The following is an 8,068-nucleotide window of genomic DNA, read 5'->3' on the forward strand; positions in this document are numbered from 1 at the left end:
AATTATGGATTATAATGACTTATACTGTCTTTTTACACGTTGCGTTGCATCGCGCCGCGTAAATATAAAACCATTTGTGATCGGAGAAATGACAAACAACAACCCTACTCTACACTGCCCAAAAAACTCGCTTTAAATATATAAAATATAAAAACTCTTTAAATATAAAAGACGTACTTTCAGTCTTTGAGTCAGAACAGCTTTGTAGTTTTTAACATTTAACATAGTAAACATTGTAGTCTACTCTACCAGGATCAGGAAACAGTCCTCCATAAAATGTGCTGCACAAAGATTTTCCCCCGCTAGGAAATCAAGCAAGCTGACCCTCTCTACCCATCTGGGCCATTTAAAATGGCATTTTGGTCTCCCCACAGGTAATTCCAGCATCCACACGTGACCTGCAAATGTAGCTGCTATTTTCTAAGGGGTAAACATATGAATTGAGCCTGACTGTGAAGTAAAATTGGACTGATAATATTTTGCCGGGCCATTTTTCTCCACTCTGCCTCTAGCAATCTGAGGTATGCGCAGAAAGCATGACAATACTTCACAATCTGTTTACTGCAAGGCAAATAAGTAATTTGTTCTTCAGGTCTGTCCATGACTTGAATTGTTGCCAGGAAGTCTTTGTGGCTATTCTACTTTCTAAGAGGTGTTGAGAAACTTTTCACACAACAGTGGCAGGAAGTAACTAGCTAAAGGTAGCAATGTTACAAGCTTAACTACATTTTTTCCGTAGTGTGACAGTAGCTCAGCTTGTCAAAATAGTGTAGCTTTTCCGGTAACAAGCTATTTTTTTTCCCCAACAGGCAGTGTTAGGGATGCTACTTTGAGATGGTAGCTTGTCAAGTTAGAAGCTACTCAAAATGTATAGTAGTTCAGTTAGAGTGCAGCTACTACAAACAACAACATCAAAAACAGCCATACACAATCAGATATTTCTGATTAAAAATCTTTTAATTTAATAAGTTATAATAAATGGTAAATAAAATTAGAAGTTGCATTGGTGTGTAGAATAGGCAGGGCATGTTCCCACTACTTTTTGCCAAATTGCAATTTTGCCCCCACAAATTTTTGAAAGCCATTGAAAAAAAAAAGTTTGTGGTACCCATGTACTGTACAACATACATAGAAGCATCTCAAATCCCTCATTCTTCATAAATTCTATGTAAACTCTACCTATTCAGGGTTTTCTGGTTGCCAACTTCACAACAGCTTCACACACTTGTTGTTGCACATCAAAACCTGCAGCTATTTTAATGCACTGCACTTATTTTCATTCAAGAGCATTTACACTTATTCTCTTTACATGCTTACCATTGCATTGTGTTTAAAATATTGTGCTGTTACCCGATTATCCAGTAAGAATAAGGAGTGACTTCATCTATTATTCGCTCATTATCCGTGCGTTTACAATTAAGGTATTCAGCTTCAGGGCACGTTCCTAATGAATATATAGCTAATCTGACAGATTAGTTTATTAATGCAGTTCACATGGTTATACAGCTGAGTGTGCAATACAATAGGACAAAAATCGTGGTTTAGCATTTTGTCACGCTACACTGCTAATCGTTACTCTTTACTGGAAAAACTACACTGTTATTAGAAGAGCTGAGCTTCTGTCACACTTCTGAATAATGCAATAAAATTAGCAACATTGCTACTTGTACTCTCTAACTCTGCCACTGGGCAAATTTACATTTACACCTAACCATTTAGCAGGTGCTTTTATTTAAAGTGACTTACAAATGAAGAAAATCTTTGTGGGAGGAAAACAGAGTCATACAGTGCATTTGTTTATGGTTATGGATTCATGTTATGCTTTATGGAAGAACAGCGAGAAAGCTTGTGGTAGTGTTTGAGACACTTGAGGTAGAGTTTGAGAAAATCAGACCCATCCTGCTTCAATATACCGTGCAGCTCCTGGTCCAGCAGTAGCCATCCAGCTAACATGATTAACCTTCTGCAGATGATCCAGAATGAGATGAGATGCCTGATCTTCAATCAGCTGAAAAGAGGCCCACATCACCCCTGATGGTCTCTTCAGGGCTTTGAAGTTGACCTTCAGGACTGCCACTGAATCGCTTTCCAGAGGCTTCACTTTTTCTGTTCCTCTGAGTTGGAACATCTGAAGACACACCTCATCCACAAGCACTTTTCTTAACACTAGCTGTGTTTTCATTACAGATTTGCACAAAACCTTTGTGGTATTTTATAAATGTTGATAAAAAACTATTGCGTAATGACGGTGTTTCCATTAACCGATGTTATGCGACTAAAGCATCATTTTTTCCTCTTGCAATAAGTCATGGCGACGGATGTTGGTAGGGTTGCGTATATATCGCAGCCATCAAACTAGCTATTAATTTTAATTGAAGTAGACATAGACGTGTATGTGAGCCGCTTCTGGGACACTTCTGAAACGTGCCACGGCACGGTTAGTATAAACAAGCATTGACTAGTGTCGCCGCAATCAGCTCAGGTGGCCGTGTCGGAGCCATAATGTGCCGCAGACATGTGCTGCATGAAAGCACCTTATACTTGAGAGCGGCCACGTATGAATTGTTTCTTGGGGGTTATACAGTTGTACATTAAATAATGATCAAGTATTTTTTACCCTGCTGACCTGTAAATGGGAAAAACAGTTTCTACTGCAGTTTTGTGAAATATTCCTTTTTTGAATTGCCTGAAAAACCACTTCATGTGAGTGTAAAAACTTTTTTTTTTTTTTGCGATATATGGGAGTTTTAGCAAAATTGACATGTTTCCATTGGGCATATTTTCAATTCACAGTTTTAACTTGCACAATTTGAAGGGTAAAGCAAATGCAGCTACTGTCACAGATACCACCTATAAATAAATTCAGCATGTTTAGTTCTTATATTAAGCTTAAGTGGCCCTAATACCTGTGTACATAGTAACTAGATGTGTACGTAGTATGTAACCACAGTGTAAGTACACATTGGTACATAGTATCTACAGCTGTAATATTTCTGTAACTACACACATGAAACAACCCTCCGAATGGTTTGTGTAAGTACAAATGTGTAACAGGACATATATAACTACATTTTGTAACAACTATATGTATAAGAGTAATTGGAAAAATTTGATCCAGGGGGTGGAGATGGGTAGGTTTAGGGGTGGAAATGGGATCCAGGGGGTGGAAATGGGTAGGTTTAGGGATATGTAAAGTGGGAGGAGTTGGATCTCAAGTTGGTGGAGTTGGTGCACCACTGTAATACCAGTGTACTTATATGGTAACTCCTCAGGAACTGTCCACTTAATATAAAGTGGACACCATCCACAATTTATATGTAAAGCCTAACTTACTGGCCGCTGCTGTGTAACATCAGAGTAATTATATTAAGTAAACAATTCCTATGGATTTACCATGTAAAGTGTAACACTTTCTTTACCAAAAAGTGCTGTTAGTCCTGTTACACATTTGTACTTTCATTACCAAAAAGTGTTGTTACCAATGTCCTGTTACACATTTGTATTTACAAATACCATTCAGTGGGTTGTTACATATGTGTAGTTACACAAACATTACAGCTGTAGATACTATGTACCAATGTGTACTTACACTGTGGTTACATACTATGTACACATCTAGTTACTATGTAAGTACACAGGTATTAGGGCCACTTAATATAAGTGGGACCTAAGCTTCTGTACTGCTCTTAAAGAAAGAGAGGTGGGATGTAAGTTCTTTTTAGCTGGTCGAAGGCCAGATGGGCTACCATGTTCTGGCTTGTTTGCAGGTTGATAAGTTGCACTGTAGAATGAAAAAATGCTACATTACCCTGTTTGGTCACAATTGTAACTTTACAACCAAGTGAGCATATCAAGCACACTGTCCTAGCATGTCCTCTGTCATTCTTTGTACTGAATCGGTTTGTTTGGTTAATTTGTCTCAAAACACAGGATTCATCATTTCATACAGTTGCCAGACATAGCGCAATAAGGGCCAGATTTACTAATAGCAAACGCTCTTTTGGCATTAAAAACTACTGTCTGGATTTATTAAAGACGTGCAGTGAAACATTAGCGATGAAAAGGTATGGTCAGTTATTTTTGTGGCTAACCTTATTGCATACATTTGTAGAAGTTTTCCTTTCAGACTCAAAATGTATGGGAGTGGGAGGAGAGTATTTAAATTAATCACACAACATGATTGACTAAGCTTACTGGTATTTGCGCCATTATTTACCACCCCAAAAAAAGCATGTCTAAAACCAGACACTTATTTGCGCTGCTCTTGGTCATTGTGGAAATGAGATGTTATGCCTGTGTATACTTTAATTTACGCATTGTGAGTAGATCATCTGCAGAAATTTCCACTCCCACTGGAACATTTATGGGATTGTGCTCTCATGCTAATTTGCCCTGTTTAGTAAATCTGGCTTTTTGGTTTGGTTGATGAACCCATGAACATATTTGTAATTGATGAACTTTGCGACATAGACACTAAATCAACATTGAACTTACTTGAGCTGAATAATGAAACTGCTGCCTTCTGTAGAGCTGCTTTATAGCTGAATTGAATTTGTTTCATAATTGATGAACTTTGCAAAATTGACGCTGTTATTGAACTGAATTGAATCAACCTTGAACTAAATTGAGCTGAACTGACACTATTCTCTAAAGAGCTGCATTGCAGTTGGAAATGAAGTAGTTTCAAAATTGATACGTTTTAATGCTGTCATGTTCCGTTTTATCCCTGTGAAGCTGCTTTGAAACAAATAATGTGCATTAAGTGTGTAACTGATGATTATCTGCGTATTCAATCATTCTCATGCTGCCAAAGAGAATGATAGGAGATGTAGTTTTGTTGTGCAAACCTTTCACCTCATTAACCAGCTAAATGAGTAGTTTTATCTGGCAAGCTTCATTGTTATTTTTCATCAGCAGTACATAAAACAGGTACAATATAATTGCACAGTCAACATACACAATTAAGACTTAATTATGACCAATTTGTTTATGCCATGATCCTTTAATTGACACGCCCTCAACTTGAAGGTCTGAAAGAAAATCCACAATGTCTCATTGGTAATTACATTGTGGTGGTATTCATGCATGCTCATCTCTTAAATACGGTCATTGTCTCATGATGTGAAGAGAGCATGTTTTATTAGTTTGTTGCTACAGTAAAGTTTCAAAGTAGCTTCCCGAACACTAGAATGCAACATGTCCATGGTGCTCTGGTGAAATCCTGAACTTGGACTTCTGCCAGATTGACAAATGCCAACATCTGTCTCAGATGTTTGCTTTAGTTCTGCTTGTGATTCCAACCCTGTTTTCACTCTTCCTGCCCACTATTACTTGTAGACATGCACAGTTCAGCAGCATAATATTGTCTCCTGTTAAAACACAAGTTTAACGCAAGCCCTTCGTGATCTGGACGAAAGATATTTCTTATGAAAGAACTCTAAGGATGTTATGATATGAAACTTGCAACAAGCACCACACAAAGCATATTTCAATTTACACATTTTGTCAATGTAATGTGATTCTGCTTCCTTTTTGGAATACAGTTTGTGTGGGAGTCAAGGCTATGTTCGATAATTGAACTGTGAAACAAGCATGTTCACAACCATTCTCGGTTAAGTCGCATACGTTGACGTAGATGTGATATTTAAATATTACAGTGTATTAAAATTCTGTTTCCCAGTGATATGGATGTTGAAACATCCTTTGAAACGGGTGGGCGCACTGCTGTATGTCTGTGAATGTGTGATACTGACAGGCTGCTCACTGAGGAAACTTTCATTCACTTTTGCCATCCTAAATAATATGCACAATAGAAATGAGTATGTCCCAAATACTTATATGTTGATTTTTTTTTTTGAATGAATGAATTAATTAATTTAATAATAATATTCTGCCTATTTATTTATTTATTTATTTATTCTATTTATCCTCAGAAGTATAGATATGAGGGATTATGGGATTAGCTTTTTATGTAATGCATTCAGCGCTGTTCAGCACTAGCTGAAATACAGCACTGAATATTTAAAATGTTGGTATTGCATTGCCATAGTCATAATGGACAATGGCTATGGATGTTTTTAGGCACTTTTGTATGCATAAAAAAAATTCTCTGTTTATACAGCTCTGAGTATAACTTTCCAGTGATGTTGTGCTGAAGTGTCTCAGGATGCGTACGGCTGCATCAGATGAGTCTGCGTGAATTACACATCCTTTATTCAGAATTAGAATGAACTGTCTCCTGCTGCTGGACCGAAGCTGAGTCAGGGGCCGGTACATAATGGCTCTATGCGGACACCTGCATTAAGAATAAACCGGCACTTCATGCTGATGGTCCACCAGAGAGCCACACTTAACAGTCATTACTCTCAGCTATGTGCTTACACACTGGAAAATAAATGCATGCGCAGGCGGCCTGCAGACCACAGTAAATATTGCACAAAAAGGTCACACTGCCACTGACTTGAAGCTTATTGAAGTGTTGCCGTAATAGCACATTTTGAATTTTAATGACTTCTCAATTGATTTTTTATTTTATTTTTTATTTTTTTGGCAGGTGTTGTTTCTTTACTGGCAAACTTTTATTGGTTTTCAAACAGAACTCTATACTCGTTTTAGACTTCCTTGGTTCAATATATATTTAAGCTGCCATTTAAAGGTTTGCTGTTGTTGAAAGAAGTCTCTATATACAGTATTGTATATTATATTATATTATATTATATTACTACAATGTTGAAGACAAGCCGTAGTTTAGTGTAGTTAGTTAATGTTCTTTGGATTCTGTTTATATTTATACAAATTATATACTTAGTTACTGCAATATTTGTTGTTTGTTGCAGAGTCTGTACATTAGCCTGCCACTATACAATATTATAAATGTTTGCATTTGTTCAAATATTGTAATACAACATTAAGAATGTACTGTACATAAAAAATGCGTTGTCAATATTGATTACATTTATAAGTTTCTGTAGGTCAACATTATAAATCATGGTGCTAACAAAATCAAAACTCTTTAAAAAATATATATATAAAATTAAAAAGCTCTAATTGAAATTGCTCTTGAGAGGGATTAGTGTATTTGTTTTCCATTAGATGATGATTGCACTGCTAATTTATTCCAAACTGAAATCAAGTACAAACACTAACTGACTTTACAAGCTGTAATTAGTAATCAAAATCATTTCTGCTGATCAGCAAGCAAAGTATGATTGAAACAATGTGCTCATTCCATTTTTAAAAACTCTACCCACACAGTACTTAAGAGTAAGCCACTGGTGTTAAAAAGTCATTGAACGAGCTGTGTGTTTTCCCTCTCTTAAAGGGAATGTCATCCAAAAAAAAAAAAATGTTATTATTTACACACCCTAATGTGTTTTAATGCCTATGACTTCTATTTCCTTCTGTACAGTTTGTTTTTGTTTCTATCAACATAAAATAAATATAGACTGGAGTTTGTAAACACACACACACATTTTATTAATAATGCCACTTTAAGAGCCCATATAGAGATATAGAGGGCGAGAGATATGCCTTTATATACCAAGGCCAAACCTAGAAAATGTAAAACATTTCTCTCATACCTGTCCTTAAAGCCCTTAAATAACCTTTGCATATGTATATGTGTGTTTATACTGTATATGTTTCAATGAGAGTGGACACAATCTGTTGTACTGGAAAGAAGCTGCATCTGCAAAAACAAAATGGAAATTGATTTGAAATTGACAGAGTACACCAACTTCACCAGCAGGAACACTAATCACCGTAATAGTGATATCAAACGAAACACCTATTTGCAACAAAGCAATATCATTGGCACTAAATAGAGATAATACATCGGTTGATTTGAAATGACAGTCATTTACTGTACATGCTTCCTTCAGTCCTTAGAAGCACCCCCAGCACTGCACAGTTTGTATGTCTTCCTCATCTAACACAATATAGTGGGTGTGTCAGATAAGGGAGACAAAATGTGCAGTACGGGGGTCCTTCAGGACAGGAATAAAACACTGCATTAAATAATACTGTTTAATGAGCAGCACCAGTCAGATCGAGTCACAATATATTACTA

The 8,068-nt window shown here is 36.5% G+C and overlaps 1 protein-coding gene across 2 annotated transcripts in view; it reads left to right on the top strand.

Annotated features, from left to right (window-relative positions):
- The window catches only part of cntn5 (contactin 5), a 377,750-nt gene that overhangs the window by 120,129 nt on the left and 249,553 nt on the right, over window positions 1-8,068 (top strand). The window lies entirely within an intron of this gene.

This window comes from Sinocyclocheilus anshuiensis, unplaced genomic scaffold, assembly GCF_001515605.1.
Source record: "Sinocyclocheilus anshuiensis isolate Anshui unplaced genomic scaffold, SAMN03320099.WGS_v1.1 scaffold569, whole genome shotgun sequence".
Classification (NCBI taxonomy): Eukaryota; Metazoa; Chordata; class Actinopteri; order Cypriniformes; family Cyprinidae; genus Sinocyclocheilus; species Sinocyclocheilus anshuiensis.